We start from the raw sequence: 26082 nt of genomic DNA on the forward strand, positions 1-26082 counted from the left end.
CGGGGGGAAAAGAGGTGGTGGTGATGGTGGAGGGCACTTGAGGGGAAGAGCACTGGGTGTTGTATGGAAAACAATTTGACAATAAAATATTAAAAAAAATAGAGAATAGCTAAGAGTATAAAGATGGAAAATAATATACCACACAAACTCTAACCAGAGGAAAGCCAGAGTAGCTATATTAATATCAGATAAAACAGACTTCAAAGGGATGTTACATTATTATAAAGTAGTCGATTTATCAAAATGACATGATAGTTCATAATGTGTATGCACTTAGCAGAAATTTGAAGTACATAAAGTTCAACAAACTCCAAGCATGGAAAAGCATGAAGAAAACTATAGGAAGGCACATCAAAATGACATTTCCAAAAACAATGATAAAGAGGAAAATCTTAAAATGAGCCAGAGAAAAGACATGTAGGAACAAAGACAAAGCTCACTATATATGTATATATAATGAGTGACTGAATGTAATAAAAATCATCCCGATGCCTCCCTCACATCACTCCCAGATACGGTATGTTAGTAAGCTCTCTTGGGTATAATACGACCTAAAAATCTCTCCAACTAACTCATCCACCTGTTTTCTTCTTTCCCTCTACCACTCCAGTCCTATGTTCTATTAAGTCTTTTTTTTTAATAGCAATTGTTTACTATTTATTGTTTTGAGAGAGAGAGAGAGAGAGAGAGAGAGTGAGAGAGAGAGGGAACATGAGTGAGGGAGGGCCAGAGGGAGGGAGAGAATCCGAAGCAGGTCCCAAGCTGCCAGTGCATAGTCCAGCTCAGAGCTCGAATCCACAAACTGTGAGATCATGTCCTGAGCAAAACCATGAGTCAAACACTTAACCAACTGAGCCACCTAGGGACCCCTAATGTCCTGTTAACTCTTAACCAGATTATGCAGTAAGCCCAAAACTGGACTCCCTGCATCCATACCTGTCTCTTTCCAATTTGTTCTAGAGATTTTAACCACTGTGGGATCTAATCTTGGGACAAAATCAGTCTAAGTTTACCACATGGTCCATCCCATTGAAACCCGTCATGCTGACCACTCAATCCCAGAGGTCAGCAGCCTCCTCTCCCATGCTGCTGCTGATCCCTCATTTGCCTTGCTTTTAGCTCCTTCTATTCCCACTGCCCTTGTTGACAACAGGGCCTTTGCATATGCTGTGTTCTCTGCCTCTAAGTCTTCTACATCCTTCCCCTCCCTTATCTCAACTTAATTTAATCCAACTCAGCATGTAGATCACAACTTCATGTCTTCCTGGACCCATGATTAGTTCAAATACCCAAGCTTTACTCTAGCATCATAATCCCTCCTTTATAGATTTTATAATTGTGATTAACTTGATTTGGGAGAAGTTATTTAGGTCACATCGATCCCTTTCACCTGTCTATAAGCTTCATTAAGCTTGTACTTTTCTGTTCATCACTGGATCCCCAGCACTTAACCCTATGACCCGCATACACTGGGTAATCAATAAATATTTGTGAACTGAGTGAATGGATAAGTGACTATAAAATTGATATAAGAGAGATTTCAGGGATACTGAGACATTCTTATGTAACCACAGTTGAACTTGAACTTGAACCTCTCTGGCTAATGAAGTCAGCCACATCGATAAAGCCCTGTGTAATTCCTCCTCCTTGCTGAAAGCATCTCTGATGATAACCAGAGTATGAGGCTGCTACTCCTCTAGGCTTCTAGGATGTCCACTGATTGCTCAGCAATTTGGGTCTTGCCTTGGTAATCCCTGCTCCAGCTTTCTATGAATGCCATGAGTGCATGAACTGTTTCTTTGACTGGTGCCATGAAGGCAAGCCAAATGGCAGCAATGGCCCGCCAGCTCTAGAGCGCTTGTCTTCCCAAAGCCTCTCCGTCTCTGCTGGAGGGACAAAATCTCCCATGGCTTTGTACTCCCCAAGTCTTTGACTTCTACTTGTACTTTGGCTTATGTCCATTTGCTATACTCTGCTTCATTTAAACAAACACAACCTTCAGGTGTTTTTCTTTTTGCCCATCATGTAGTTAATTGTATGCCTGTTTTATCCATCTCTTACTGGACAGGTGTTTCTAGAAATTGGGTGGTCTTGCTCTTCTTCCCCCTTCCAGCACCCAGCACAGTGCCTTCATGTTAACCCAGTCTGAGTGAACATTTGCAGACTTGCACTGACTCATGAAAAGTCGGGGCCATCCAAGCATTCTGCAGTATTCTGTAGTTGCCAGAGCACTGGATTATGAGTCCACAAACTTGGGTTTTACTCTCAGTCACCCACTGTCAGTTTCTTATCTATAAAATAAGAGAAATAATCCCTGTTGTATTCACTAGATCCAATAGGATGGTGGGTGTGGAGGTGTTTTGTGAAACGTAAAGTATCTGGGGGTATAAGAGATCTTTATTTCTAGATGTGACTATGCAAAGAAACAGGCTGAAGTAGCTAAGACTTCAACGCTGGCTCCTCTGAGCTAGGCCTGTAGCCCACAGAGGGTGCCAGAGGCAACTTTGGCTTTGCTCATTATGTAGCCACAGGGAATGATTCATTAGTTGCTGTTATGGGGACTATATATGTAGTACCACCTGGGTGTGCGGTCAACGGTGCCAAAGTTATTTGGTCACCGGAATTTGAGAGAAATGCCTAGAGCAAATCACTAGTGCTTGGTGGGTGGTGATAGTAAACTTCCTTCTGCAGGATGGGGAAACGAGATTTAACGCTGATTTCTGCCCGAGATCCTGCCGAAAGTTAGCAACACATCTTCAGCAGGCATGGGGGGAGAGTGGCTCACAGCCTGCTGCAAAGGTCCTTTCTGCTCTCAAGGACGCCTGCATGGGTCTGAATTTGCCAAACTTAATTGTGATGTTCCTTCCCGTCGGCTGTGAATTCCTTGGGGACAGGGGCTGAGTGTTAGCCATTTTTAATTTCTAGTTCCTGCCATATGTGAGTGCTGGATATGTGCTCAAAAAGTCTTTGGGGAATATTTAGGGGATAAAATAAAGTAAAATAAAGGCTAGGAATAGGTTTCTGGTCTCACAGAGTGGCAGATGTAGGACCAGGTAGTTACTGAGTGATGTGCTACGTGTGAAGATAGAGGCTTTGAAGAAGGCTTCCTTGAATACTCGAATTGCATCTTGAAGGAAAAGAAGGCTGAAGTCAGGGTAAGGGCAGAGGGCTAATGGTTTGGAAGGCTGTGTAGTTACATGCTTAAGATTTTTAAATATTTCAAGAGGCTTTTGGATCCATTGTCTCAATTAGCACAGAAATGAAGATGTGAATAGGGTCATCCATAGGGTCACATTCATAGATCAGGAAACCAAATCCCAGATGCATTTAAGGCCTTAACTAAAGCCACACAGCAGGTTGGAGGGAAACCAGGATTAGAACTCTTTTAACTTTCTTTATTTGTTGTTCACCCTCCAACGCACAGCTTTATGTGCTAGGGCAGAAGCTTCATGTATGCATCCAAAGCTGTTTTTTGAGTGCATCTAACGGTGCATCTGAAGGAGTTTCCAGAAGTCATTATAAACTGAGCAGAAATAGAAGCTGTTTATCAGGGTTTGGAGTGCAGAAATTTATTTGATAGCTGGTGCAGTGTTTACAAACAAAAGGAATGCACTGCATGCAGTGCGGGTCCCAAGCAGAGACAGAGGAGGCCAATCCCTGATGGCGCTCACGAGCCCAGTGGGTAGGGAGAACTGAGCAGACCCTGCCAATTGTTGCCTAGCATTTGAAACTTAAAAAAATCGTCTTGGATTTGAAAAACAAAAAACTCAAACTTCCATCTGCAGGCCTCTTCTCTTTTCCCTTCATTTCTAAACTTATGAACATTTAAAGAAAAATCAAATCCATATGCTTTGGGATTAACAACATTTAAATCATAAAACAGCAGTGCAAAGAGCTACTTGATACCCGAGAGCCAGTATGCCTTGGGTCTTCCAAAGGAAAGTTCTTTGCAAGATAGAGCTCCAAAATGTTTAAGCACTGTATAAATTCTTAATGCTCATGGACTTTCTCAGCTTAAAAGTGTGATCTGGAAGCAAGACATTTTAATTCTCCAGGCCTCAATATTCTCATCTAAACTGGAGTTTACCAGACTGTCTCTGTATTCCCTCCACGCTGTAACATTCTGTGGTTCTGGCCATGTGGATATTCCTGACTCACAGGCACGAGGAGACTGCTGGGTTCATGCTCTGGCTTTACCACATATGGGCTCCAAGTGATTTAGTCTCTCATTGGCCTCAGTTTCTTTCTTTATAAAAACTCAGTAATAGTTCCTGCCTCATAGAGTTGTGAGGTTAAACGAGTTGACACAGGCCAAATGCCGAAATCAGGGTTGGGGATGTAGGAAGTATTAAATAGAAAGCTATGACTGCACACTGGTCTTCTCCTCACTTTGGTAAGGGCAATAGCCAACATTTACAGGCTGCTCCTCGTCAAAGTAAGTGTTACACATTCAGCTGCATTGAATTGTTCAACCCTCACAACCGTACATGATAGGTCATATTTTATCTCTCTGAAGGCTGCTCCCAGGCATGCAGCTTGTAGGTGGTAGAGATGTGAATTAAAGTCACTGTCTGGATATCAGAGTAGAAGTTTGCAACCACTGTGCAGTACTGCCTTGTCGAGCACCATGATAGAACAGAAAGAATGAGTGTTTTAGAGTCAAGATGTGAATTCAAATTCCATTTTCTCATTAAGTCAAAAGGCATTTTGGGTACCAGACCCTGTCCTGGATGTGAAGAGACAGCAGCAAATAGTATGTGTGCCTCTCTTCAAGAGCTTCATATTCTGATGAGGGAGAGACAGGTATGGTGCACTGGACAGGCGCTCTAAGAAGTTAGCAAGAGTGCCCTGAGACTCATGGGGAAAGGATACGTAACATCATCTGGGTGGTCTGGAAGGCTTCCTGTGGAAGTGAGGGCTGGCCTGAGACCCAGTGGAGGAGGTCACTTGGTGGAGGAGGTCACCTAAAGAGCAGTCCAGTGGGGCTTGGGTGAGTCCAGAGCCACGGCTGATGGTGCAGGATGGGGCAGGATGGGGCACAGAGTGGGCAGGACAAGGGAGCTCACCATGGCTCCAAGACTAAGAAGAGGACATTTGGAAAGGGGCATCCCTGGAGGCAGGGAACCTCCTTAATGGTGGGCATTCCAGATGGTTCAAAAAATACTAAGATGTTTCTATATTCTCATTCTCTTAGGCATATGGAGTCTAAGAGTGGGTGATGGTGCCCCCTTTCTTGCCTCCTTTCATCCTGAAGTTGAAAGCACATGCTTTTTTCCGAATGCTATGTTAATGAAATTGCAAAGATCATAGATTAGTCCCTCATGATATGGAAAGGGCTCAGCAAACACCAAAGCAATCAAGTTAAGAATATGGGTGACAGCACATAATTTTGTAAGTATTAAACATTAATTTGGGACTAAACCCCCCAAAGGTCCTGGTAATAAATTCTTATTCCTTTTTTTTTTTTTTCACAGCCACTACTCCCTTCCCATCCCAAACTCTTTGGAACTTCACAGCCTCCCCAGGGCCCCCAGATGAACTCTCTGGCCATGAGGAAGGTAGTGAGCATGGGAACTGGCAGATTTAGAGCCCTGTCCTCTCCCTTTTCAGTGTGAGGCTGCCTGTTAACTTGGGTCACTGTCCTCTGGATGAAAGCACATTTTAAAAACACTCTGAGGCAATGACTCTAGACATTTTGGTCTCTGGTTAATATAGGATAATAAATTTCTAAATTCAGCAATGACAAATAGCCCTTTGCAAGTTATTAGTACTTCATAAAACAAATATTCTAACTTTTGTTTAGTTCCTGGCTTCTTCTTGCTCTCTTCCCTTCTATTGTTCTGTCGATCTCCTAGTTTTTCTGGTCTCTTCTTATATATATCTTTTCTGACTCCCTTCATGGTGAGAAGTTTCATTGTTAAAATGGTCAAAGTGTAAGTTTGCTGATACTTTGATAACCTCTTGAATTTCCAAATGGGATTTTTAAAAAAAGCTGATTTGTTGCAACTGTTGTGGCTTGGCTTCAGGATTTCTTTTACCAACAAGTTAAAGGGGATTCTGTAACCTGTAATTTTTTTCTTTAAGGCTATATTTTTATTTGCTTGCTTCTTTTTTGTCCTCTGTTCCTCTCCTAAGCATTTTTTTCACTTGTTTTCCTTTTCCATTTATCACGAAGCTTCTCTCCTATTGCTGCTCCCCCTTCTCTCCTGTTTCTCTCCATCTTTGCCTCCTCTCTCTGTTGTTGATTTTTTCATTGTAAGCCTTCAGACCATGGGAGGAAGAAAGGTTCTGATATTTCATTGGAACCCCTACCAGACCAGCTGTGGCTAGAAGGAAAACTTCTACAAGAGAAGAGAACAATCTGAAATTCATAACAGAAGCATGTAAAACTTGCTTATGCAAATGCATATTTCCTTTATAGACAAACACGGGCTCTGTTGTCCTGATTCAAGTTCTGTGTACATAGGAGTTCAAGGACACGTGCTAAATTTAAATGCCAGCCTTTCTTTTTCAAACATATGCATCCTACAAGTCCTAGCACTTGCTCTTTTAAGCAGGCATCACTAGCACTTTCCTGCCACTTCTTAACTCTCCGTGTTTTATAGCCTTCCAGGGAGAGAGGAGCCTGCCTGCCTAAGTGCCCCTCAAGGCGGGATGGACAGCGTCTCCAAATATTTACCAGATGTCGTGCTGTATCTCAGGATGAATCCATTACTGACTCGGAACTCTCGTTCTGGTAAGTCTGCCAGGTTTCCTTTCACACTTGTGATGAGGAAATGGACAGTGCATCAGTGAAGGGACAAGACAATAACAATAAACAGACCTGGGCTTAAAGCGAGGCAGTAATAACAAAAACAACCCCCAGCCCCCTTGACAGCACTCTGCCTCCAGCACCAGGTTGCAAATCACTTTCTGTTTCCTTCTCCCTGAGCTCACACACGCTCAGAGTCACAGGATCTGAAAACATGCCCGTTGCGTTCTTGTTCAAGGAAATATTTGGATAAGAGAGACAGGACTAAAGAAATCCCCAATTGTCTTGGAGGAAGTTATCAAAAGCGATGGTAGGTTGGGCGGGGAAGAGAGAAGGGAGAGTTAATTCTTCATTCCTGTCTGATCCAAACCACTCACAGCCTCGAAAACAGGCCCTGATTGCAGTGGACGCCGAAGGTGTATTTTCCATGTTTAAAGCAGAACCAGCCCATCATCTCTTCCCCTCCTTCCAAATCTGCAGCCCCCGCTTCCAATTTACCTAATACATCACTGTCATATTCATTTTTCTAAAGCTCTTTACTCTTGACTGCCTTGGATATTTTCAGGAAGTTGGTGTGATAAAAATATATGAATTAGTTTGTCCAGTCATTTTGTATCAAATGCCTGCTTTAGGACGTCAAAAAACAGTAAGAAATGGTGGTGCCCAGTGCAGTGGGAAAATGGTCATTCAAACAAATACCAATAACTGTGAGAGGTGTAGTCACAGAGCTCTTGTGTGATGCTACCATGAAGAACAGATGATGTATGAACTCAGTAGGGGGGTGAGCCTAGGGATTATCAGGGAAGGCTTCATGGAGGAGGAGACTTTCCAGCTGAATTTCCAAGGATCAGTAGTGATTTTCCAGACAAGGAGGTTACTCACCCAGAGGCATGGAGATGTGAGAAATCATGATGTTTAGTGAAGCAGTGATGAATTCCAAGTCGAAGTGTGGGAGGCACAGAGGAAGGGTGTTTGAGGAGGTTATGAGTAAAGTTCAGAAGATGATGGGCTTTGTCCACTATGCTGAGGGTTCGGATATTATCCTACAGGAAAGAGAAGCCCACTGATGGGTTTTAAGCGGGGGGATTATGTAATCATATTTCTACTTAAGATTGAGGACTTGAGGGTGGGGAGGAGATGGGGAGCCTGATAGGGGGTTGTCCTACTATGGAGGGCACTGCATGGGTCACTAGGAAGAAGGTGGGGCAGTAAGAGTACAAGATGGGGTTGATCGGGCTTGGGGAGCAATTAGATATGAGAAGTTAATAATGATAAGCATTGGGGCACCTGAGTGGCTCAGTCGGTTGAGTGTCCAACTTTGGCTCAGGTCATGATCCCACAGTCCATGGGTTCAAGCCCTGCATTGGGCTCTGTGCTGACAGTTAGCTCAGAGTTTGGAGCTTGCATTGGATTCTGTGTCTCCCTCTCTCTCTGACCCTCCCCTGCTCATGCTGTCTCTCTCTCTTTCTCTCTCTCAAAAATAAACATTAGAAAAAAATTAAAAAAAATAATGATAAGCCTTAATGTGGGCCACTACCTGATTTTAAAAAAAACCTTCAGTGGTCTCTCATGACACTAAATGAAGTTGCAAGTATTTAGCCTGATACTCAGCACTCTCAGGAATTTGGATCCAAACCGGTTTTTTTTTTTACTTGATTTCCCAATATTTCTTTGCTGGGAGTATACATCAAAGAATGTGAATTGCTTTCCCTATCCCTGATTCCTCTCATGGCTCAAGTTTTTGTTCTGCATTGACAGGCCTCTTAATACTTCTGGTCCAAAGCCTCCTGTGGCCCAACTAATCCATGCTCCTTGGTCATCACCCCAGTTGAATAGACTCTATTTGGTTCTTGGAGATTTCATATGACCCTGAGTTTATTTCTCTCATTTCACTTATTTCTACAGTGTACTGTAATTGTTTGCTGGTCTTAGTTCTCTTCCAGTCCCTTTATCAGCTCAGAGGTAATCTTATTGAGAAATGAGACGCTCTTATTCATATTTTTATCCCTATTCATACCTCTCACGGTACATTGTACGTTACAGTTGTAAAGTAAGGGTTTTTTTTTTTTCAAAATAGGGATTGTTACTTTGGCTGAATTTCCCTAGTCACATGAAATAAAGGAAAGAATTAGAGCATGTTGGTGGATAATCCAAATGAAAACATCTACTTTGTAATATCTGGCCATTGCTAAATAAAATACCATGACAACATTAAGTTAGAGGAGATTTACTAATTGAGCAAAGGAAAATACATATAAAGTTTTATGCCCCCAAATATCATATCCATCAGTAAATCTTGGTTATGTTTGGCACATATCAAAGAGCCCAGTGGATTGTAAAGATATTATTGATAAGATTCTATAAGCTTGTATCCTCTTATTAATTTTTATATCAAATTCCTATTGGTTTTAATGAGAATTCTGATTTCTTTTTTTTTTTTAACTATAACTCTATAAAGTTTTAAGTGAGTTTGTTTTTAGTTCCGTGATGAACTATCTGTGGGTCCAACAGAGAAACGTGCTTTTGGACATATTTATGGGCCATGTGCATTTATTCATCTAGAGATATTTGCATGAAAACTTCCCTCAAAGACCATAAACATGAAACATTACATGAATGTTTGTGTTATTACTATTCTATTTCTCAATGTGATTACCATTATGATATTTATATGGTGTTTGTCTTTGAGCTTTAATGAGTACTCTTTATAAAATAGAAAAGAATTATTTCATCTCTGCATCATTCTTAAAGATCAATGTTATTGCCATTTAACTAATGTGGAACCAAAGGGTGAAGAGGTGAAACTAATCGCTTGAGAGCACGCAAGGTAATTTGGGGAATGTCTTTGTCCATAAAGATTCTAGCATAGCCTTCAAAGTTGGTCAATCCCACTTCTAATTGGTTTGCCCAGACATTCTGAGTCACGATGCTCCTCCTGACTCTATATTGCATATTTGGCTCTGTGTCTCTCTTCTGTTTTGTGGGCGTTGTTCTTATGGGCCCATCTAGATTGCAATTTCCTTTAGAGATATGAAAAGAGCTCATGAACCAGGTACCAGGGATAGTGAATAGAATAACCCAGTGCAGTACCCTTTCAACATCTGTGGGCAGGAAAAGCAAACCCACAACTATAGGCTGGAGGTAAGAGTGCTTTTATGGAGATAAGCATGGGGTGTCATTGATTCTCAGAGAGGAGCCTGCTCACACAAACTATTTACAGTTGATGCAACAGAGACTCACAGAGGGCAATGTCCTGTGTAATGGCCCAGGAAATGGCACTTGTAGGAATTGAACCCCAGGCCCCTAGACGCCAGGCTTTTTCTCTCTATATCAAGTTACCCCTTGGTACACCTAAGGTGTCTTTTTTTTTTTTAATAGTCTTTTTTTTAATACTTTTAATTTATTTTTGAAGGACAGAGAGAGACAGTGCAAGCAGGGAAGGGTCAGAAAGAGAGGGAGACACAGAATCTGAAGCAGTCTCCAGGCTCTGAGCTAGCTGTCAGCACAGAGCCCGATACGGGGCTTGAACCCATGAACCGTGAGATCATGACCTGAGCCGAAGCTGGACGCTTAACCAACTGAGCTACCTAGGCGCCCCCACCAAAGGTGTCTTAACATGTGCACATATATAGCAGTCACAAGTATGTAAGAAATGGTTATTTTGTGGAGTTATCAAAAGGAGGTGATGTTGTTGTTTCTAACTCCATTTCATGCCAAATAGTAAAGCAATGCTAAATGACTCACCAGAGCATTTGCATGTTTTCAAAAGACAAAAACCACCCTAGAGGCTTGCTTTCTAGAATGAGGGAGGTTAGGGAAAGGTTGAGACAGGCTATTATTCTATTTCTCTTGTGCCGATAAAATTGAAAGGAACAAGCAAACAAGTCCATCATTACCCCACAGGGATGGAAGTAGGGGCAAAGTGGGGTCTTGCAGTGAGCAATGTGGAGAAGGCTGTTCCAAAATTAGTGTGGGTCCGGCTTCTATCTCTATTAGTTTCAGCTCTGCTTTTGTGGGTATCAGGGAAGATTCAAGTGCAGGGTGTATTTTGGACATAAGTGGCCCATTTTTTTATGCTCATTGCTCCATCATTAACCCTCCCACTTAGTCCTGGAAATGCAAAGCCTAGCATCTTCCATATGCTCCACGTTATTTATGATGATGCCTCCAATTACGTCCAATTGAGTTGCTGTTGATGATTAAAGGTAATAGGTAATAATAACTTGGCCTCATCATTACCACTATTATTATTAGGTCATTGATTGCAATAATTTCTAAAATTACCCCTTGGAATAAAATATGTTAAGCACCTGGTTTATCCTTTTTGGGAACATCTGCTGTAAATGTGTGATAGTGTAGGACTGAACGTGTCTTGTTCTGAAGGGAAAGCAAACAGTGTTGACACTGGGAGTCTTGTCTGTGCCGGTATGAATATATTGAGAGATGATGAAATAATGATCAGTCTCAAGTTCAATGCTGGAATTAAAGCTGTTTAAGGAAAGGGGGAAGGAATACACACATACACACAATCCAGAATGTTCTGCAGCTACTGCAGTCTCTGCTCCTTTAGAAAAGTTCACATCTTCACAGTGGCCTGATCTTGGCTATGGCAGTGCCTCTCCCAGTTCCTGTCAGTGGGCTGTCAGGTATGTGTGAGTGGGAAGGTGAGAGACAGGAGAGATGACAGAGCCATAGATGGAGGTGGAGAGGGACGTGGTCTATAGGAAATCCTTTGAGAAGGGTTCTTTTCCTAATACCGTGTTCCTGCCTTGGTTCTAGAAATCCTGCCACTGGCTTTTCATTCCTTTTGATTAAGTGTTGCCTTCTGGTGGCTCCACTTTGGGAGTGAGAGTCTGCCATGTGAATGGGAGTGTGTGTGTGCACTGTGTATTTATAATCTTTGGTATGCTTTAATTCATGACATGCTTCCTGTATTTGTAGGGTTGCAAGGCACGTGGAGACAGACACTGCATATTATTAGTGGTGTAAGGTATTAGCAAAGTATAAGCTCTGGAACTGTACTTAAAATATAGCCATTTCAAGCTTTTAGCCTGCCTACACTGTCCAGCATGGTAGTGCCTAGCCACATGTGGCTACTTGTAGTTAAATTCATGAAAATGAAACAAAACTAAAACTTGATTTTGTCAGGTGCACTTGTCTTATTTCAAAAGCTTAGTATCCAGTTGTATCTAGTGACTACCATTTTGGCCAGTGAAAATATAGAACCTTTTCATCATCGCAGAAAGTGCTATGGAGAGCGCTGATAGACCATTGGAAACTTTTAGTAAGCAAGGATTGAGTGTGGTGAACCTCTGCTAGGTGCTAATTGCTGATTTACCATCAGAGTCCCAGAAAGCTTTGAGTATTTGAGAAACTGAGTCACAGATAATCCATCCCACCTCTGTAGGTGGGATGATTAAAAAAAAAGACAAACAAGATATATGTCTCTGTTACCAATATATAAAATAAATGAGTGTTTAAAAAAGGACTGCTGTCCTATTTGTTATCTCATTTACTACTCATTGTAGTACTGAGAGAATGGATAATATGTATTTTCTAAATGAATAAACAGGCCCAGAGAGGTTGTTGTTTATCCAAGGCCACACAGACTACCAGTGGCAGCTAGCATACCATAATAAGTGAGAGAGCCAGCCAGTCCTTAAGAATCCTACTTTATTTTATTTTTATTTATTTATTTTTATTTATAGTTTATTGTCAAGTTGGTTTCCATATAACACCCAGTGCTCTTTTCCACAAATGCCCCCCTCCATAACCACCACCCCCTTTCCCCTTTCCCCCTCCCTCTTCAGCCCTCAGTTTGTTTTCAGTATTCAAGAATCTCTCATGATTTGCCTCCCTCCCTCTCCCTAATTTCCCCCCCTTCCCCTTCCCATGGTCCCCTGTTAGGTTTCTCCTATTAGACCTATGAGTGCAAACATATGGTATCTGTCCTTCTCCACCTGACTTATTTCACTTAGCATGACACCCTCGAGGTCCATCCACTTTGCTACGAATGGCCAGATTTCATTCTTTCTAATTGTCATGTAGTATTCCATTGTATAGATAAACCACATCTTCTTTATCCATTCATCAGTTAAAGGGCTAGTATCCAAAATCTACAAAGAGCTCACTAAACTCCACACCCGAAAAACAAATAATTCAATGAAGAAATGGGCAAGAAGACATGAATAGACACTCCTCTAAAGAGGACATCCAGATGGCCAACAGGCACATGAAATGATGCTCAGCATCACTCATCATCAGAGAATCTTATTTTAATGCCTTCTCTAAAATATCCTACATACATATATGGAAATATATATACACATATACATGTATTTACTTTATATATTTTTTGTATATTATAAGCTATACCTGCCTTATATATGTACTTACATATTGCATATATATATTCATAAAGTATTATGCCTCCAATGAACTCTTTTATATCATGAGCAGACCAAATGTAAATTAAATCTGGAAAATGAAGAGAAAATATTTGTAATTTAAAAAATTCTGAATTAGGTTACTCTGCCAAATCTCTTATACTGGGTCAACAAAATGGAATTTATTTTAAAACATAGTTATTGATCAGTGACAATTTAAAAAGATTCATTGAGGGGTGCCTGGTGGCTCAGTCATTTGAGTGTCCAACTTTGGCTCAAGTCATGATCTCACTGTTTGTGAGTTTGAGCCCCACATCGGGCTTGATGCAGTCAGCTCAGAGCCTAGAACCTGCTTCAGATTCTGTGTCTCCCTCTCTCTGCCCCTCCCTTGCTCATGTTCTGTCTGTCTCAAAAAATAAACATTAAAACAATTTTTAAAGATTCATTGAGTTCAATACAAAATAGATTTTGTAATTTCATAAATTTTGTCATATTTAGGAATCACAGTTGTGGAAGTTTATCTTCCTTTTTAATTTAAAATTTTTCAGTTTTCTCTCTCTTTGACCAGCATCTGTTCTCTGTAGCTGAGTGTGGCTCTGGACTGCCCTGCCCAGATCTGGGCGCCTCCCAGACCCCAGGCCATGATGCCTCTGGTTTTTCAGGGGCTTTGCAAATAAACCTTCTGATCGAATTCACAGAAACCAAGGAATATATATGTCACTGGTATATAAGTACTTGTGGAACTTCAATGTGACTCTAGGGGTATGATTTGGCCCTGGCATCCAGTCTCTTTAATACTTTCAGGGTCCCTGAAGAATGTCATATTTCAGGAAAGAGTTCTAGTCACGTTGTATCATTAAGTTTATATGGAGTGTTGTGGAATAGCATTTAGTTTGATTCTGATAGAATAAAGGTGCAAATCCACATGCATAATTTAAGAGTAAAAATCCCTTTTCTGGTACCATATAAATGCATGCCAGGTGTGAAAGGAGAACTGAAATGGTCTCCAAGGATGCTCTCTTGAAGGCCGCTGGGCTTTCTCCAGTGACTATTCCCAGCCCCTGGAGCCACCCCTTCCCACGGTGCATCTGCTGTTGCTCCTGGGACTTTTCAGAGATCCCCTTTGTTCTCACTTGCTCTTTCTCCACCAAAAGCAAAAATCAAAAGTGAATTTCTGGAGGATCAAACTGGAGCCACTTGCCACCTTTATTGTGTTGTGATGCAGAAGGGGCCAGAGAAGATAGTTTGAAAAGTTCTCTATGAGTTTCTGTGCTATGCTGGTGTAGAGTCATGTCCTTATTTGCAGAAGAGTTTAAGCTTCAGCTAAGAGTGGAATGCTCCGAAAATCAATGTAAGATGGAGATTTCAGCACTGTCATTCTAAAACAGTGGCTGAGCAGTTTGGCTGACTTGGAACCATGAAATAGAAATATATAAGAAAGTATTTGTGTCTACATTCCTTTCCTCTGTCCTCCATCAGGCCTTCTTGTCTCTGAAATGGACTTCCATTTCTTCTAGCTGCATAGAGAGGCAGCTCACTGCACACTTGGGCTTACCCTCAAGAAATATGATGGGCAAACTTCCCTCTGGCTCTTCCAAAGTCCCCCTTCTGGACCCACTTACCCCCTTTTTAGGGTTCTCACCTTCTTCCTTCCTCACTGTTTTTCTGCTTCTCAAGGTCACACATGTCATAGAGAGAAAGACATATAAGCATCTCTTCATAGTGAAGTCTTAGGGACTCACCAAGGCCTTTACTTGGGAGCATCAGCATTTACAGGGATAAACCAGCAAGGGAAATGATTTGCTGAAATCAATGTATAAAGTCAGGATTTCAGGCCCTGTAGACCGTGAATATGAGAGAAACTGCAGGTGAAGGTCTTCACAAATACAGGGAAGCCCCATAAGTGGGATCATTGTCTTCTAAGCCAATGCTTGGCTGAGGGAAGGGAAGGGGGGGGGGCTTCTGCAGGACCCGAACGTCAGTCAGGAGAACCTAGATGAAAAGTCTGGAGTGGGGGAGGCCCACAGCCATGGAGCACTTGGAAGAAGAATAGGAACATGTGGTCCACTTGTGATCTGTGTTTACTCGTCTGTCTGGTGTGTCTGAGGAGAAGGCGCAGGCCAGCCAGAGGTCGGCGAGTCAAAACCCTTTGAAGACAGACCCAGCTTCTGAAATGGATCTGGCATTCCTTTGCTGGCTCCCAGTCCTACAGTAGTCTGCAGCCTTCCCAACCCATCACCTTCTGCATGTGTCCCTGCTAGAAATGCAGGTATGCCAAGTTGTGACGTTCTCAGTTTCTGGAACTGAACATTTACTCTCTTGAGCACCTTTCTGCCCGATAGCAGGGGCTTTCATCACTTCTAGGCAGGCTTAAATGGAAGCCCAGTCACTCAGTGTTCCCCCTGCATCCTGTGTCAGCCCAGAGTGGCATCTAAATGTTTTTGGAGGGTTTGGTATGCAGCTGATTAGGGTAAGGGGCTGGCATAGTTGTCCTTGACTTTTGTGGTCACCTGATGAGGTTTGCCTCATGCACAGTGACACTGACCTGTGTCTCTCCTGCTGGTGTCCAGGATCTATCCATGGCATCAGGTTTGTCCCACCCATGATGTCACTGCTGATGATCACCCCTTGTCAGTCCTTGTCTGATCCAAATCCTCCCTCAATGACACAGGGTATGTTTTGATGCTCTCCTGCATCCCTAGGGTTGGCAGACATTCAGAAAATGGTTTCAGTCTTTTTATTCCTGGCTGGTCCCAACTTTCTCTCTTAATTCATTCCACTGAGATGGGAGAGGTCATATTAGAGAGGCTCCCAACCCAGCTGCTGGACAGGGAGTGAGATGCCAGTCCTCTCTGGTTACATTTTATATCTAGTTACAGTTCTTCAGCTTCCTCTGGGGCTGGGCTTGGACATGAATGAAGGGAAGAAAGAGGTACAAATCCCTTCTTTGAGATCTGTGCAATGACTACTAAATCATGCCCTCTTTTCCATCTCAATTCTATTGTCCCTCCAGCAGATTAAAGTTATATAATTTTTGGAAGGAAATTTGCCTTCTTCCTTATACTACTATTTATAGTATAAGATTTGTATTCTGGTTCCATCCAAGTTGTTGAAGACTCAGAAAACCTTTTCTCTAACATAAAAGCCTGGCTCGCACAATGAAAGCCTTGGCTCTCGAGGTTATGCTCTGTGTTTCCTTGGTGTATTTTAAAACTATAAAGTCAAACTTCAGTTCTTCTATTCTCTGTATTTTGTCCTTCCCTAAAGCAACAAGATCAGTTCAAAAACAAAAACCTAGCTTTTTACGTAATGATTCCATGAAGAAACAAAGTTTGCAATAAAGCATTGATTGCTCTTTCAGAGAGTTACCCTGCTATACTCAGATTGCTACAATTTGCTTTGCCTATTTTAGCAATGATCAGATTTTCATGAGAATGAGGGGAGGGAAGGTAGAGACCACTAGGAGTACCAAAGAGACAAAAATAGGAAGGTTCCAAACCATGGAAAGTGAGTAGACAATGAAATTATCTTTATGACTATGCATCTTTGTAAAAAGCATCATGAGAAAACATGGAAGAAAACTAGCTCTAACATTTAGTATCCATATCACATCCACAAGACAAACTTATTGGTTTCCTCATCTGTGAAATGGGTATAATAATACTTGCCTTCTCTACTTCAGAGGTATGTGTGTACATAGGAATCTGAAGAGATGTTTAAAAAAATTTTAATGTTTATTTTATTTCTGAGGGAAAGAGAGAAAGACGGACAGAATGAGTGGGGAATGGGCAGAGACAGAGGGTGACACAGAATCCTTAGCATCTCCAGGCTCTGAGCTGTCAGCACAAAGCCCGTCGCGGGGCTCAAACTCATGAACCATGAGATTGTGACCTGAGCTGAAGTCGGACCTTTAACTGACTGAGGCACTCAGGTGCCCCTGAAGAGATATTTTAAATAAGCTTTGTTCTGTGTAGAGCAGATGTAGCTAGACCTAACCACGGTTGCATGAAACATGATGATTAAGGAAGACCATGATCCATAAATGATGGGTGATCTCATTTTCAGTTTTAAGGACGGTTATTTTCTGTCCAATTTTCATAGATCTTTTTCTCTTTCTTTTCATTTTTCCCTGGAAGAAGTTAGGCAGTGTCCACTGTAGTATAGTCATTTCACGGTATTCATCTTCAAAGCTGACATATGGAACTACAGTTTGTGGTTGGACTTCTGGGTGACTTCTCAGTTATTGGGCATTAGAGAAATTATGAGTGCTTGGTAAATAGGATGTACCCCAAAGTGGATTGTGGGAAGTAAAAATAAAAGGGTAATAATATAGTCCTTACCTTTGAGAGATTCCAGGTTCTACTAGGGAGACATTGTTTACTCATTTATTCATTTAACAAATATTTGTCAAGTCCTCTCATATGCCAAGCACTATTTTAGGTGCTAAGATTACAGCAGTGAAACTTGGCCAAAATTTATAAAACTATTTTAGGTGCTAAGATTACAGCATTTTAGTGAAACTTGGCCAAAATTTATAAAAACAAGTATTTCAAAATCTAATTAATTGCTCAGTCATCGGGTACAGAGGATTAATGCTATAGGAATGAGTGTGAGGTATCGTTTGCAGAATGCAAACTTCAAGGAATTACATTTTGAACTGGAGTTTGAAGTTTGGAAGAAGTCTTTCAAATGATAGGTAGGAAGAAGTAAAAGGAAAAGACAAGAGTAAACATGATTACTTTGGAGACATGGAGGATCTTCTCTTGGTGTGAATGGCAGATGTATTTTAGAGAGGATTGGGGGAATTTGGCTAGAGAAAAAATGTGGAAAATGAAGAGGTTTCATTTTAATGGGGCTGGGAATAAAGAACCAATGAAAGTTTTGGGTGGGGTGGTAGTAGGGTATTGGGGATACAAGGGTGATGTGATGAAAGTTGTCTTTAAAAAATATGGATTTGGTGCCCAGGTCATCAGATTGCACATGTGTTGTCATTGCCAGAGATCTACTGCATCCCATGAAAAATATTGGAAATTACCAGGACAACTGTTCATTTGTATAATGGTGATAAGTCTGTATTTAAAAAAAAATCCCTAAAGTTCAGATTATTTAATTAATTGAACAATTTTATTGTTAGCCCCATCTAGTTTATACAGATACATATAGCTCTGTACATCCACCTTCTTGACATTTATATGTGGGTTTAATGAAATGATTTATGATTTGTTTACTTGGTGTTACCAAGTCATGTTTCTATTGAACACCAGGGACTAACAATGTGAATTTCAACTTCTTAGGAAAAATCCCACCACACACAGTAAAAGGGCTTGTGGTATCAATTTGGGAACACTTTTATTTTTCTTGATCCAGTGGCCACGGGCAAACTGGTGACCAGGCATTATTTTCCACAGACACTTAAGAAACTTATCATTGAAAAGCTAATCACCCTTCTATTGAGAATTTAGACCACAGCAGCCATGTGTTTATAAGCCTTTACTGTCTTCACGGAGGAGGTTTCTCATGCCACTAAAAACTAGGACTTGGTTAGGGATAATGTGGTTCAGGTTTTCCCATAATTGTATGGAAATTCCCCGAGTGAAATGTATGGGTCTGGGAAAGATCAGAACTGACAATGCTCAATGACTTCTGATTTCCCAATCCATCAGAATGCCCAGTGGTGTCTCCTTGGCTATCTGCTCATCAGGCTTTAAGTTGGTAAAATTCTTAGCAGATAAAACAATGCTTCTCACTATGTGCTGTCACTGAAATCTAAAAAGAGTAGAATGTGTGTTTGGTCAGTGGAATTGGCAAACAGAGCAGGCTTCTGGGGCATCTGGACATTGTTCATACTTTTATTTGTTCATTTAGAAATGAACAACCAGGAACGCTTCTGCATTCGGGAGATATTTGCAAAATGAGTTCTTTCAGGTTGGGTTTGGCTATGGTCCCATGTGAAGCACTCACCCTTCTTCCTTCTTACCCAACAGATTGTGGATAAACCAGGAAGACTTTGGCTCCTCAAACTGTTTGATCTTTGTTGCATTGCCCATTTTTGCAGATTCTGACATCTGGAATGTAAATTAGAACTACACATTCAATATTTCTGTTTAATGTTCATTATTGGTCTCCCCTGAAGATTGTTATTCAGAATTGGCTGCCAAGAGCCTGCTATTCTAATTGACAGAGTTCTTCTCCAGATTCTGATTATTCTTCTTTCTTCCCGAGTAGACCAAGAAAGGGATAGTGCACTTCTTCAGTTTTCACTGAAAACAGTAAATCATCAGAGCTGTGTAAGTTGATATTTGTGCTGAGCATTTCATAAATGTTTGTCAAATGAGCCATTCTAGAGGCTTCTAGAATATTTCGATGTAGAAAATTCTTATTTACACTCTAGGAATTTTGGAAAATCAATATTCTGAACCTCAGGCACATCATGTTATATGTCTTGTTTCACTCAATTCTATGATGTTTAATCAGCAAATACTAGACATATGGCTCCAGATGCTATTGGGAATGCAAAGGAAAAGAATGAATAACATCTACTCTTGAGTAATTGTATTAGTTTGCCAGGATTGCCATAGCAAAACACCCAGAAATAAAATACCACTTAAGTAAACAATAGTAATTTATTTTCTCACAGTTCTGGAACCTAGAAATCCAAGATAAAGCCGCTGGCAGATTTGGTTTCTTCTAATGCTCTCTCCTTGGCTTGTAGACCACCACCTTCTCGCTGAACCCTCACATTATCTTTCCTCTGTGCCCAGCCATCTCTGGGGTCTCTCTGTGTGTCCTCCTCTCCTTTTCTTATAAAGATAGCAGTCATATTGGATTAGGGCTCACCCTATAAACTTCATTTTAACTTAATTACTTCTTTAAAGGCCCTATTTCTAAAAACAGTTACATTCTGTGGTACCGGGGGTTAGGCTTTAACATGTATTTTGGGGGGGGGCATGATTTGGCCTATAATAGTACTTTATAGGGGTAGGTAAGAAGCTACACTGAGTGAATATTACAGAATCAAAATCAGCCAAATGTAGGAGCAAAGTTCTATGGGGATTGAGAGAAAAGAGTGCTCCCATCTGTTTGGAAGAACTGGGCAAACCTTTGGATGAAATGGTTTTGAGATGGATATTGAGGAATGAACTATTAAATTGAACTATATGAAGCAGCTGTTTTAAAAATCAAAACAGTCAAATATCAGCAATATCATATGGTATAACAACACATTTCTTTTATACTACTGGTATAAGGGAAGGATTGGCAGGCTTTTTCTATAAAGAGCCAGATAGATTAAATGTTTTAGGTTCTGTGGGCTATGTGGTCTGCTTCGCAACTACTCAGCTCTGATACTTTAATAGGCAAAGATCCATAGATAATATGTAAACAAATGAGTGTGGCTGTGTTCCAATAAAACTTTATTAACAAAAACAGGAAGCAGACATAACTGGTGAGTGGAAGAGTCAGGGCAGTAACACAGGTCTTCTGACTTCCACACTAAGGACTAATGGACTTTCCTCTCCTTTCCTCTACACCATGCTAATTTTATTTCCTAGGAACTTGCAAGATTCTAAGTGAATGTCAGAAATTCTTTTTTAATTTGTATTAAAAAATATCTGTTTGGGAAAATGAAAACTAACAATGCCCCCATCCCTCCCCCCCCCCAAAAAAAAGGGCAGGCCAGATTTGGCCCTGGGCCATAATTTGCTCGCCTTTACATAGGGGAAACTTTGAATCCCCTGACTCTTCCCTTTGCTGAAACACATCTTCCCTGATGCTTTCACACCCCTGTGCCAGGCATGGAGTTCCTCTTCTCTGACATGCTGATCTCCTCTGTTCCAAAGCAGAGCCTTCCAAAATCCAGAAACTGGAGAGAACAGAAAACACCTTGGCTCTAACTCAATGTTGTCATGTGGTAACAGACCACAAACCTAAGCCACTTCCTCCTTGTCCCTTAACGCTTGGCACATTGTGTGTTTTGTTTCTATTTTATTGGCTCTTGAGTGGAACTGCAAAAAGACTCATGGACTCCTTTCATCCAGCGAGGGAAAACAAGCAACCACCTCTCCTCATAGCCTTCTTGGTATTCTCACTGCAGAAGGGCTCTTTCACAATATCAGATTTTTCCAGACGACTGAGAATTTCCAGCAAATACAATCTATTGTGGGTGGAGGCTATACTAAGTGTACAGAGATGCTTCTGTCTTTCACAGGGAAGAAACTGACAGTAACATAACATCCTAGGGAAGACTCGGTGGTATCCCTGGGGACCCATCTCCTATTAGTTCTTCGCAAGTATTTATAGAGTGGTTTCTCCCTGCCTTTCTAGTACTGGAGGTGGAACTGTAACCAGCCAAGGCAAGATTCTTTTTTACATGGAGCTCTCATTCAAAAGGGAGAAGACAGAAAATAAACAAGTCGAAAAGTATATAAATCATATAGTCTCAAATGGTATTTATCATTTATAAAGAAAATAAAACAGGGTAATGGGCTGCAGATTGAGGATGGCTAGTTGAGGAATGGTGTAGGGATTTGAACAGAGTAGGGGCTGGGCATGTGGTGAGCTGTCTTAGAGCACTGCAGGCAAGAGATAGTGCAGGGCTCTGACCTGAGAACAGGTATGGTGCCAGAGCAGCAAGGTCATGGTGGCCAGAGAGGAATGAACTGGTGGGAGAGTAGTGGAGAGCAAAGTTGGAAATCTGTTCTGAGACCATGAGGCCCCAGGACACCCTGAGGAGCAGGACTCTGTCCCAGATCCCAGCAGCCTCAGACTGAATGCTTTCAAGTTTCCTTGTCCTTTTCACAAAGTTTACTTTTTCATTTCCTTTTCTATCAAGTTGTTTTAGCTTATGGACACTCTTTTTAGTGCCCTGATCTTGGAATGAGAAACTAGATAATTAGTCTTTCTAAAACCTATGGCAGAAGATCAAATTGAGCTCCCAATGGTAAGGTGAGCGATTCTTCCATAGTAAAATGCATGGGGTGTCCAAGAGCCCCTCAAACTCTCAGTGCCTTTTTCATAGTCACCTCTTGGCTGTGTCCTTGCTAGTTAAGGCTGCTGCGCATCTGACTTCTGTGTGAGAGCGAAGATGCTGTAGGAACACAGTCTCCTTCCTTTACAGTCGTTATCTCCCATCCTCCCGTTCCTATAGAGAGAAATTTCTAAAGGCAAGTTGTTGTCACAATAATTGCATCTTTCTGTGATTCCAAATTAGCAGGAGGGAGTGTGGTGGGCGAACACAGTGTTTAATGTCCTCTTTGTTCTCCTCCTTCCTTCTTCTTGAGTTTATATGAACATTCGTTATAGAAAATATTTTTTCCTTTCTGCTTCTTCTAATGCTGTTGGTAACAAGAAGATGAACAATAAAATCATTTCTGTCCCCCTGTTTATGAAGGAAGCAGCACTTGAAAAGGGCAGGATTTCTATCGGGATGAGGAAGAGGATGTTGGAGTATCAAAGGCAAGCAGCTCTTAGAGCCTGAATGTCTCCAGGTCTCAGCTCCCTTTTCTGCTGCTCTTTTCTCCCTCATATTCTTGTACCATGATGTTATACCATGGGATGCTGCCAATACTGGTTTTTCCTCTGCACATGCAGTTTTTAAAGCTCTATTTTCACTTTATATTTTCAGAAGCACTGAAGACCAGAATTCTGTTTGGCAGGATCAACATTGATTTTACCACCAGGTGCAGGGGACAACAGCCATGAGTGACCTCAGGGACACATCATAACCACGCTACATCCTCCCCATGCCCTGCCCTGAAATCCTATCACAACAGCTATAATATTTGACTTTGAGTTTTTGTCTCACATTAAAATGTAAATGCCCAAGGGAAGAGTAATGCCTTACACTTTCTCTATGCATTTATCCCTTAGAGGGGAGTTAGACACTTTACTGACATTAGGTTTTTATAGGAGGAAGAGAGGAGAGTGTGAGAACACAGGAATGCCTGAAACTCAGGAAGTTGGGGTTGAGATTGGGGGGTGGTTTCTGGTGCAGGTGAATGGGGGATTTGAGGGAGATGACTCAGAAAGAGAAGCTAGAAACATCAAAGACAAATTTGGCTAACTTCACAATCATCTATGGCTCAGGCCTCAGGAAATACCACTAGGCTAACTGTTCCCTTCCTTGACTCATTAATCTTACCATTGATTTCCTCCCCTCTGCCCAATGTACCATGTCATAGCCAAGGACCTCTTCCCCTATTCAATACGATTTGCTAGGATTGCTGAGTCCAAGTTTCTGAATCATCTCAAGTCCTCGTGCATCTATTCTATTGTTTGGCTCCCTTTCCATGCATATTATAAATAAAAGGTAATCCAATCTGGCTGACCATTTTCTGTTACTGCTGTCCCCTCCTGCATGCAGGTAATCGTTTTCCAAGTCACAAAGCTCTTCCCTGCCTCATCCATCTCCCTTTCTTGAGCCATTTTTTTTTTTATCTTGTGCCCTACATTACCCACCTTCAGTGACTCTTCTCCTTGACCATTAATCCCAGATGTGGAATCTTGTCAAATCTTATTTAAAATCAAAGTCCTCTATATACAGCCAGTAAATCTCCTTCATCTTTCATGACAGAGATATCTCAAGGAAACTCCATCCGATTTGTTCAACATGACCTTCTTTGCCTGGGTCCTTACAGACTTCCTTCAATAAAGTGGGCTTTTCCAGCTGTTCTCCTTCTACATCTTTTAAGAATACTTTCAAGAAGTCATCTACTACATCCCTTCTATTCCTAAACAAACCAGATGTTACCCAGGCTGATCTTCTATCTCCCTGCCTGTCTTAAGAGGGATCTTAAAAGAAATATGAAGGGTGGATCTGGCTATTTTCAAATCCTTAGGAATTACTTCCAAATAAATGAATTTCACTTACTGCCTCTTTACCTTGTCTGTTCTTCCCATGATTGTAAATTAAAAAAAAAAAGATAAACAGCCATATGTTGTTTTCTACTGCCTTATTTGATGTACTTATATTAGTCATAGTATTTTGAAGCATGCCTCTAAGTCAATTATCCGGGATTTGAGGCATCTGAGGACACTCCTTTCAATATATTACATGCCTCAGTTCAGAACCAACTGATAGATGAATGTATGTAACCTAGAATAAGATATTACCTTGAACATTTTGAGTGAGTAGATTGATTTTCTTTTGTTTTAATCCTCACATTGAGTGAGTAGATTATTTTATTTTGTTTTAATCCTGTATTAGATATACTTTTTAACTCTCTGGAACCATTGGATAATCACAAGTTTCCTCCCTCTGGTAAAGCCCACCCCAGAGAATGAAATATACACTGCTAGCAGCAAGCAGATCCCAAAGAGAAGAGAGAAGTATGGGGTCTGAGCCAAGTTCACAACTCAGAAGAGGCATTTCTCCCCCAAAGAGTAGGATGCAGTAAGGCATGGGGGAGGGACTGAGAGAATTCCTTGATATGGAAGTTCAGATGGTAGGGAATGGGGTCTCCAGGAATGTCAGTGGAGTATGAATTGGCTGTTTGTTTTAAATTACAAATTCCACAGGCCCCATCTTGATTTGAGATCTACATCCAAATATAAAAGAATCCCAAACGATCCTGATCCAGGTGGTTAGAGAACCCCACTTTGATAAGATATTCTCCATAAAAGGGATTATACTGTCTAGTGTTTTGGAAACACTATATCAAAAAATTAAACACATTTCTTTCTCAATTTATAGTATTACCAATGTTTGCAAGGAGGGCACATGGTATTTTCCAAACTTGTTTTTGACCATATCTATTAATAACTTGAGGAACACTACTGTACTTTCTCACACAGTTTGAGAAGTGAAAAATTGAGTGTCTACAACAAAAGAGGTAACAATTATAATCTGTACTGGTTGGAACACACCTGTTGTGGTGCTATTATACCTTTTAAGACAGTTGCTAAAAAGAGAAGCAGGTTGAAAGAAGAGCAAATAGGATCTTTAGGTGTTTGCTAATCATATTACCTGAACAATGGTTGAAAGAGACTTAAGAGACTCCTAGACTAAAATGGAAGTTCGAATATGCATATCTAAAGTCACCTCTTTGTCAAGACCCCACCAAAGCTGCAGGGAGGAGATTCAAAGAACTGGGAAATAAAGGGGGAAGACAACAATTATATTTGGAAGCAGGAAAGCATACAGAAAATAGTAACTGAGCTAGTATACAGCTGAATCCAAAACCAGATTGATTACCTGTCACAGATTCTTCAGAATGCTCAGAATGGACAGCTCCAGTTACCCTTGTAACAGGGTATGGTAGTGGGAACAAAAATAGAATTGGGTAAAAACCATTGACAAAGCAGTCATATTTCTAGCTCTTCCAAAATCTGTGCCATTGGCAAACTGAGCCTCCCCAGGCTCACAGAGGTCTAGATGTTTATTCTCTGAAGAGAGTAAAACAGAAGAACTTTGAATTGGGGGTTGGCTGGTACAGATGTTATAATTGAAGATGTAGTATCCTGCTGAAAACAAGGAGATAACCAAGCTCTATACATATCAGTACTGAATGCGGTGTTCACCAGTCCTCTCCCCTCCAGTTCCAGCAAGTCTCCAAGGATACAAATGCCCTAAGCAGGAAATTCAAAGACTATTCATTAAGGAACCTTATTATCTCCAAAGGAAAGACTAAAACCAAGGCTTCCTGGCAAACAGCCAACCAGGTCACCCTACAGGGAAGCTCAACATCAACACACCCCATTCACAATGGATGCAACAAGATTCCCAGTCTGTGTGCAGGTCCAGCACCTTTCATCTCCCCATTGAGGCAGTAGGCATTTCTTCTCCTCTTGAGACTGGATGGGATTTTGTGACTACCTCAGTAAACGGAATGTGTTGCATGATTTTGTAGGTGAGATAATAAAAGATGATATGGCTTCTGCCTGACCCTTTGTCTCTCTGGATTCCTGACTTTAGAATCTAGACCAAGAATGGATTCTTGCCATCGTGCT

This window comes from Suricata suricatta, chromosome 4, assembly GCF_006229205.1.
Source record: "Suricata suricatta isolate VVHF042 chromosome 4, meerkat_22Aug2017_6uvM2_HiC, whole genome shotgun sequence".
NCBI lineage: Eukaryota > Metazoa > Chordata > Mammalia > Carnivora > Herpestidae > Suricata > Suricata suricatta.